Here is a 9,902-nt window from a genome sequence, read left to right as displayed (position 1 = left end):
ATCAGCCACCTTGCACAAGGGAGAGTATATCGGTTCAGAGTTTTCTAAACGAAACTATCATCCACGATTCATTCAAAAACTATCAAACTAGCTCTGCATAAACAAGAAAAAAACCAATCAACATTCTGCCATTTACTAACAAAACTTCTAACCTATTAGCTCATAACTACTACCGGCCCATCCTAACCAAATTCAAAAACCCACTTTCGATTACTAACATCCCGTAACTAATCTCAATTAATTCCCAACAAAAAGCTAATCCAAAATAGTCCCTATAGTATATATTCATACAAAAAAACTCACCAGAAGTAAAATTCAGAACAGGCCATAACAAAAGGCATTCAAATTCAGATCAGTCCCGCACCCGAACCAATATGCAACTCGCTTGTACATGCGTATTTCCAAATCCAAGTCAAAACCAGTTGCCAAAAATAAGTTCATATCACATAAACTAGCACATTCGAAAAGAAAGTCCACTGAAACAATTTCAAACATTCCAAAAAACTAACAGTTCCAACTAACTTCAACTTCAATAATAGAGAATATCAGAAATTCAAACCTATAACTAACTACACTCAACTAATTCCCTAACATGTAACCACCATTTTGTAACAGAAAACTAACCTAACAGATCTGTAACCACCTATCAACCGATTCAATCCCCACCATTCATCTCATAACAAACTCCCTCTAATCCAATGGCTCAGCTCACTCAACCTCTAACTATATAAGTCAATCTCCCTCCACAATTCAAACACACGCCATTTTCACTACTTTATTCTCTGCAGAACCACCCACAATCCACCATCAATTCACCTTCATTCCACTCCCACTCTCCTCATTCTCTTCTTGATTCTCTCTCTCTCCCTCACCTTCACCAAAGCTCATCATCACCATTGTTGGAGTTTCAACCTCTGAAACTCCTTCAGTCGAGCAAACCCTCCATCACACCTTCGATCATCAATCTCATGCTTCCATCTCTCCGCAACTCTCAATCCTTCAAGCCTCACTGATTTTCAACACTTCACTCTAATCTCAACGACGACACAGGAACTTCAACACGCATCGTACAGAAGATTAAAAGAAGAAGAAGAAGAAGAAGAAGAAGTGTGAATCAGAAAAAAGAAAAAGAGTAAAGCGTGCTTACTCGAATTCATATCTCCAATCATCAATTCTCCATCTGCGATACGCAATCCTGCAACGCGCCTTCAACTTGCAAATCGTGCATTTAATCCAAAGCTTCAACAAACTGAAGACGCTCAGGACGAACTCTGATAGAGATGAGAGGTTTCGGGCCAAGAGTGTGAGGCGGAGAGCGGTCTCTGAGTTCATCGGAGAAGTAGAGTTCTTCATCCGCGCCTTTCATCGGAGAGAGACTGAGACAGAGATTCGATCAGTGAGAAGGGAGGGAAACTCCGTTGCGGCGCAACGAGAGGGGAAGAACGTGAGAGTGGAAAGGTCACACTCGATTTAACCCTAATCCCCTTTGTCATTTATTCCTTTTTTTGTTATTATTTTTTTTTATTATTAAAATCTGAATGGAAAATAATAAGATCTGAAATCATATGGATCATTCATCTGTGGGCCACACGAATTGCCAGCACACCCCCTTTTTTGGCCCATACGCTTTTTTGTTTGGCTGGCAAGTTGTAACAAAAACGAATCTAGTGGGCCATATCTCCATGGGCCCAGCGCCAGACTACTATTTCACGCACCAGCATATTCAACTTTAAACCCCCTGAGCACATATTTTTCTCTTATTAGATTTTTAGGTTCTTAACATAGTTTTCTTTTATTTTTTTCTCTTAGTGATAAAACGATAAAAAACCATTAAAATTGTGTTAGATTTTTAGGTAGTTTTTGAGAGTTTAATTCTTAGTCTTTTAGAAATTTCCCCCATGAAAAACACACAATAAAAATAGTAATTTTTTTAGGTTAATTTTGACATTAATCCTTTGAGTTCTCCTTCATAAAAGGTCATAAAAATAGTAGTATTTTTTTAGTTTAATTTTGCACTAATGTTTGAATTGTTTTTGTGCCATTTCCTTGCTATTTTTTGTATAATTGTTGTGTGATTTTGTTACTTGTTTTGGCCACATTTTTGGCCTACATCGTTTATACCATTTTAATGCTCTTTTTAGAATCTATCCCATCATAACTTTAGACTTAGATTAGAATGACTCTAGGCTTAGAAACTAGGCTAGTCTTCCCCTTCCTTTCATTCTTTTTCTTTTCAACACTAAAACTCCTAATAAATACTCAAAATAAAATCCCTTTAAAAAATACAAAGAAAACATCTAAAACATTAATAAAAAAGTGAAAATCATTAAATAGGGAATGGAAGCTTGAATCTCCCTTGCTTAAGGGAATCATTCGAGTGCTTGGATCTCCCTCTGCTTAAGGGAACCATTCGAGCGTAAGTTCCCAAATCTAAAAAACACCAACCAAAGAGTAACTCGAGCTCCCCTTGCTTATAGGATCCCCTCGAAACACTCAAACTCTCTTTCTTCTCTCTTTCTTAAGGGCAATGTTATTTCCGCTCGAATTCATCGTAGGCTGTCCCCTTATGCAAGAGCGCGAACGTTAACTCCGCCCAACTAAAAAACACAAAAACAAACAGAAAATCGTGAGCCGAGCTACGGTAACTCTGATTCCTTAAAAGGATACGTAGGCAGCGGGGTAGGGCCCGTGCGAGTACACTTCTTTATTTTCCCTACATTTTGCATTCATTCGCATATAGACATAGACATAGTACACACCCATTAGATAGAAACAAACATAGGTGGATACCATCGAGTACGATGGGCGCGAAGGGTGCTAATACCTTCCCCTCGCATAACCGACTCCCGTACCTAGATTCTCTGGTTGCAAGACCTTGTTCTTACCCTTTGTTAGGTTTTCTGATATTCCTTTCCCTTATGGGATAAATATATTGGTGGCGACTCTGTTCATTTTTCGCGAGCGTGCGACACCCGGTAATTAGGTAAAAAGGAGAGTCTAAGAAGAAACCCCCTCACACAAAACCAAACACAAAGACAAGAAAAATAACATAAGTGCTAGTTCATAAACCATTTGCATATCAATCTCTTGTTTATCCTTCCTTCCACCTCAGCCCCGTTACAACCTAAAAAGTCCTCAAAAGTGTGTGAATTCTTTTTGTGTAGTGAAAGTAGGATGTATGCAAAGTCAAGGGTTAATATTGCATATCATGATGTTGAGCGAAAAGCACTCTAACCCCGAGAGACAATGTGAGAAGTGTAAAAAGTTTGCAGGTGAAATACACTCTGTTATGAAGTGTGATGAACAACAAGGTTCGATAAGTCCAAAAGCTTAATCAAGAAAGGGAAGTAAGTTGCGAAAGACATCGACTATGTTGTGGAAAAGAAAAGTTTAAGGTGACCTCAGTTTGATCTCTTGCATCACTTGAGGACAAGCAATGAGATAAGTTTGGGGTTGTGATCGGTCACCATTTCTACTTAATTTCGTCATAAATTCGGCATTAGATCGTCATACTTGGTAACACTTTGTGGTTGTTTTCAAGAGTTTTTCGTTGATTCCTTTAATATTTGTTAATTGCTTGCATTATGTTTTTGTGCCCTTTATCATGTCTTTTTAGATGCTTTTGATCTCTCTACTTGGTTGTTATAGGTTAATTCTGGATCAGATGGAAATTTCACAAGTGTTGGTGTAAAAGAAGCTGAAAATCGTGACATGCGTGTAGTATTTTGATCATAACTAGAGCTTCGTAACTCGGAATGACGCGGTTCCGGTGGCAAAATTTCGCTAACGAAAAGGGCTACAACTTTGATGTTGAAGTCAAAGCCAAATTCTAAAGGCTGTGGCTGACACGGTCAGACTTTGTCAAGTGACACAGCCGTGTCCAACCTGCTAAAGGATTCTCCCCAAAAGTGGCAGAAGCTGACACGGTCAGCCCGTGTCAAGTGACACGGCCGTGTCAGCTGGTGCGGACAGAAATTCTAAATTTTTCTATTTTGTTATTTTTAAAGCACCAAGGGCATTTTGGGTGTTATGTCTTGGACCTGAAAACCTATAACAGATTAAAAGTGATTTGGAGACAAGAGGAGAGGCACTTTTTGCATCATACGATAGAAAACACCAGAGGAGAGAAGATAGCTTCATCAAGGGTTCCGGAGACGGAGAGATTCAATAGTGGACACCATTGAAGATCAAAGTTCCCAATTATCTTTGTAATTTCTAAATTCTTTACTATGTCTTTCTTGAATATTATGAGAGGCTAAACCCCCCAATGCTAGGGGGTGGTCCTGATTTGGTTTTTGTAACAACGATGAATTTGTGATTTCGTCAATACATTGGTTTATGTTATTCAGTTAAATTATGCAATGTTCTTAATATTTTCTTTATCGGTCAAATAAAGATTAATCTACGGCTAACAATACCGGACTGTAGTTGTTAGGGTTTGTGCATAATTTGATTATAGTAGATATCACCTAGGACTAGGGATACCCTATAATTACCACATAATCTTGATTATATAAAAGCTTGATTTCAATTTAGGTTCCTAAGGACTTAGGATTTAGGTTGGAAGACCAAAGGTTTTCTCACTAAGGACTTAGGAGAAAACACCCTAAAGATGTGGTAACTGAATGTTATGAACTTGTTGAAGAGATCTTAATTCTGAGTGTTGCATGCCAAATCAACCACTCACCCTAGCATCTCATATATTTGATAACAAATATCAATTTATTTTCTCATAAATTTTCTGTGCAAGGATTTAATCCACCAAAACCAAAACATTAGTTTTTGTTCAATTGAATTATACTTTAGAAATCTGTATTTCCTACGCAGTCCTTGAGATCGACATTCGGGGAATTTCCCCTATTATTACTACAGAGGCAAAAATAGTACACTTTCTATTTTTCCGATCACCATCCAGCCATACAATGAGCCTCTAGAGATCATTAACCTTGGTTCCGATGGAAACAGGAAAGAGGTTATGATTGGAGCTTCGCTCAGTTCAGAGATCAGAGAGAGTTTGATACGGCTGCTCAGAGAATTATCAGATGTCTTCGCTTGGTCTTATCAGGATATGCCAGGGTTAGATACCAGTATAATGAAGCATCACTTACCATTAAAAGCAGAGTGCCCTCCGGTCAAGCAAAAATTAAGAAGAACTCATCCGGAGATGGCTATGAAAATCAAAGAGGAAGTTCAAAAGCAAATCAACCTGGTTTCCTCGTCACTTCAGAATACCCTCAGTGGTTAGCTAACATTGTTCCCGTTCCTAAGAAAGACGGAAAAGTCCGCATGTGCGTCGACTACAGAGATTTGAACAAAGCTAGCCCTAAGGATGATTTTCCTTTACCACATATTGACATGTTGGTTGACAGTACAGCAAAATCCAAAGTTTTCTCATTCATGGACGGATTTTCGGGACACAACCAGATCAAGATGGCACCTGAAGACATGGAGAAAACAGCTTTCATCACCCCCTGGGGAACATTCTGCTACCGCGTTATGCCTTTTGGACTAAAGAACGCAGGGGCAACTTATCAAAGAGTCATGACTACACTTTTCCACGACATGATGCCTAAGGAAGTGGAAGTCTATGTGGATGACATGATTCCCAAATCAGAAAATGAGGAAGATCACATACAAAATCTGACAAAGTTATTTCAACGCTTGCGGAAGTTTCAGCTTTGCCTGAATCCCAACAAGTGTACCTTTGGTGTCTACTCAGGAAAACTCCTTGGTTTCATCTTCAGCAAACGAGGAATTGAAGTAGATCCAGACAAAGTCAAGGCAATTCAAGAAATGCCTTCACCCAGAACCGAGAAACAAGTTAGAGGATTTCTTGGACGTCTGAATTACATCTCGAGATTCATATATCTCATGACTGCAACTTGTGCTCCAATTTTCAAACTTCTACGGAAAAATCAAAGTTGCGTCTGGACAGACGATTGTCAGAAAGCGTTCGACAACATTAAGGGATACCTGCTCGAACCACCCATTTTGTCTCTTCCAGTGGAAGGAAGACCTTTGATAATGTACTTAACCGTCTTAGAAGATTCCATGGGTTGTGTCCTTGGACAGCAAGACAAGACAAAGAGAAAAAGAGCATGCCATCTACTACCTGAGCAAGAAATTCACTGACTGTGAATCCCGCTACTCCATACTCGAGAAAACCTGTTGTGCTTTGGCCTCGGCTGCCAAGCGTCTCCGCCAGTACATGATTCGACATACAACTTGTTTGATCTCCCATATGGATCCAATCAAAGTACATCTTTGAGAAGCCTGCTTTAACTGGGAGAATTGCCCGTTGGCAGATGTTGTTATCAGAATATGACATTGAGTATCACGCACAGAAAGCCGTGAAAGGAAGCATTCTAGCTGAGCACCTGGCTCACCATCCACTCAATGGTCATGAATCAACCAGTTTTGACTTTCCGGACGAGGACGTCATGTACCTCAAGATGAAAGACTACGACGAGCAACTACCAGACGAAGGACCTGAGATAGGATCCCAATGGGGCTTGATCTTTGACGGAGCTGTCAATGCTTATGGACGAGGAATTGGGGCAATCATTGTTACCCCTCGAGGTACCCATATTCCGTTTACCGCCAGATTAACTTTCAAATGCACAAACAATGAGGGGAATATGAAGCTTGCATCATGGGTCTTGAGGAAGCTGTGGATCTAAGAATCAAACACTTGGATGTATACGGAGATTCTGCTTTGGTCATCAATCAAATCAAAGGAGAATGGGAAATGCGCCAACCAGGGCTAATCCCTTACAAAGACTACGCGAGTAGATTGTTACCATTCTTTGACAGGGTAGATTTTCATCACATTCCTCGTGAAGAAAATAACTTGGTTGATGCATTAGCCACACTCTCTTCCATGATTAGGATAAATCATTGGAATGACATTCCTCGGATCAATGTTATGCGCCTGGATAGGCCCGCTCATGTTTTTCACAGTAGAAGCGATCATCGACGATAAATCGTGGTATCACGACATCAAAAACTTTCTTCAAAGGCAAGAGTACCCTCTTGGGGCGTCAAAGAAAGATAGAAAAACTTTGAGAAAGTTAGCTGGCAGATTCTTCCTGAATGAAGATGTTCTGTACAAGAGAAATTTCGACATGGTTCTACTCAGATGCGTTGATAAGAAAGAAGCAGAAATATTCATGAGAGAAATACATGAAGGTTCCTTTGGTACTCACACCAATGGACACACCATGACAAGGCAAATACTGAGAGCAGGATATAATTGGCTGAAGATGGAGTCAGATTGCTACCAGTATGCAAAGAGGTGTCACAAATGTCAGATCTACGCCGATAGAATTCATGTGGCACCATCTCTTCTCAATATACTCTCTTCCCCTTGGCCTTTCTCCATGTGGGGAATCGACATGATTGGAATGATCGAGCCAAAAGCGTCCAACGGACATCACTTCATCTTGGTAGCCATAGACAATTTCACCAAGTGGGTTGAAGCAGCTTCATATGCAAACGTTACAAGACAAGTTGTCGACAGGTTTATCAAGAATTACATCATCTGTCGCTACGAAATTCCTAGCAAGATAATCACTGACAATGGGTCAAATTTGAACAATAAAATGATGAAGGAGCTTTGTGAAGAATTCAAGATTGAACATCACAACTCATCTCCTTACAGACCAAAGATGAATGGAGTTGTAGAAGCATCTGATCAGTGGTTTTTACACGTTTATTTACCGTTGATTTTAGTCGTCTTTGCTTTATATTGTCAAGTGTTTTACTTCATTCTTCTACATTTTATGCTTTGGTTGTGTATTTTACTGTTTGCAGGCTCAAAGGAATAAATCGAGACAAATCAATGCGAAAAAGTACAAAAAGGGGAGTTTCGAAGGAAGTGAAAAATCAAGCTACATGAGGTCTGACACGACCACCTGTGTCACTTGAAACTGGCCATGTTAGGATGAAGCGTGGCCAAGGAAATGCAAAAGAGATGAAAGTCACGAGGCTGACACGGCTCGTGTTAGCAAGTGTGAGATCTGGAAAATTTCAGCATGTTTCTCATCGTGACAGGCGTGTAGTATTTTGATCATAGCTAGAGCTTCGTAACTCGGAATGACGCGGTTCCAGTGGCAAAATTTCGCTAACAAAAAGGGCTACAACTTTGCTGAAGAACTCAAATCCAAATTCTGAAGTTAAGGGCTGACACGGCCCGTGTTACCTAACACGGGCACCCGTGTCAGCAGTGCTGGGAGTGATTTCGAGAATTTAAGTTCAGAGGGCTAACACGGCCACCCGTGTTGCCTGACACGGGAAGTGTTGGCTAAAACGCTGATTTTGCTGATTTTTGTGATTTTTTATTAAGTGTTGACCCAAGTTGCATTTTGGGTACTTCCAACCAACCTAAGTGAGTCTATACTATTTAGAAGAGTTTTGACGATGAATTAGAGGACTTTTTGGCCAAGAGAAGACACGATTGAAGATTGGAGAAAGCAAGGGCTTGGGAGAGAAGAAGGTTTTCATGAACGGAAGCGATTGAAGATCAACTTTCATCTCAATTCTTGTAACGTATCTATTTTATATTTTGTTTTCTTTGAACAATATGAGTAACTAAACCCTAATGCTAGGGGGTGTCCCTGATTGGATCATGTAATGACTTTGAATTCCCAATTTCCTCAATTGCATGTTTTATTATTCAATTTGATTGTACAATGTTTTTATGCTTTCTTTGTCGGACAAACAAGGATTGATTTACGGTTAACGATTTGCTGGACCGCGGTTGTTAAGGTTTTTGTACGATTAGATTATAGTAGATATCACCTAGGATTATGGATACCCTATAGTTACCGGTTAACTCTTGATAAAACAATTGCTTGATTTAATAATAAATATCTAAGGAATTAGGATTTAAGTTGAATGTTCAAAGGTTTTCCCGCTAAGGAATTAGGGGAAAATATCCTAAAGGGCTGGTAATTTAAAATAATCCTAAGCCTAATCCTAATTTAATTACATTATTCTAATTAAATAAATTAATTCCTTCAAAATATAATTGATTAAACCAAATATAAATAATAAAAAAATAATATAAGGAACCTGGCTTCAATCCTGTGTGGTTCCCTTGTGAAGGTCCATGGTGTGCATGCAGGCTGATATGCGTTAGATCAGGATTATGGAAGATCCTGTGGTTGGGATGAACTTGTTGAGGAGATCTAAAATCCAAGGTTATTATAGGGACAGTCACACACTTTACCCTAGCATAATACTCATATTTGTCAAAAAGCCAATTTACTTTTCTGCTTATTTTAATTATTGTTTAGTGACAATTAGCAAACAAAACCCTAACATTAATTTTTGTTTAATTGAACTACAATTTGAACTCGATATTACTACGCAGTCCTTGAGATCGACATTCGGGGAATTTCTCCGTTATTACTATAGAGGCAAAATAGTACACTTGTTATTTTACCGATCAAGTTTTTGGCGCCGTTGCCGGGGACTGCCAAAATATAGAGTTTTAATTTTAGTTCAATTGAAATTTTGTTGCTCGTCAACTAAAATTTTGTTTTCAATTTTTGTTTTTCTGAATTTGATTTTATTATAAAAAAAAGGAAAAAAAAGGCTGATTATTTTTGCTTCATGAATTCTTCTATACTTTGCTACTAACAAATTGTCTGAGTTTTGTAGCTATGTATTGTTTTGATACATTGCCACCTGTATCTCCTGCATGTTGGTCGCCTGATTCAGGAGTCACCTTGGAAGAGGCGACTAAAATTTTTAAAGCATATAAGAGAGAGGTAAGAATCCTTATGAATGAATGTAAGGAAGCTAACTTTTATCCAGATAATTTTATTTGGAGAAAGTTAGAGTTGGAAGAAGAATATGTGGAACCAGAAGAAAAATGCATAATATCAGATGAAGAGGAT

Source organism: Vicia villosa, linkage group LG2 (genome assembly GCF_029867415.1).
Source record: "Vicia villosa cultivar HV-30 ecotype Madison, WI linkage group LG2, Vvil1.0, whole genome shotgun sequence".
NCBI classification, from domain to species: Eukaryota; Viridiplantae; Streptophyta; class Magnoliopsida; order Fabales; family Fabaceae; genus Vicia; species Vicia villosa.
Note: the sequence above shows the minus strand (reverse complement) of the source record.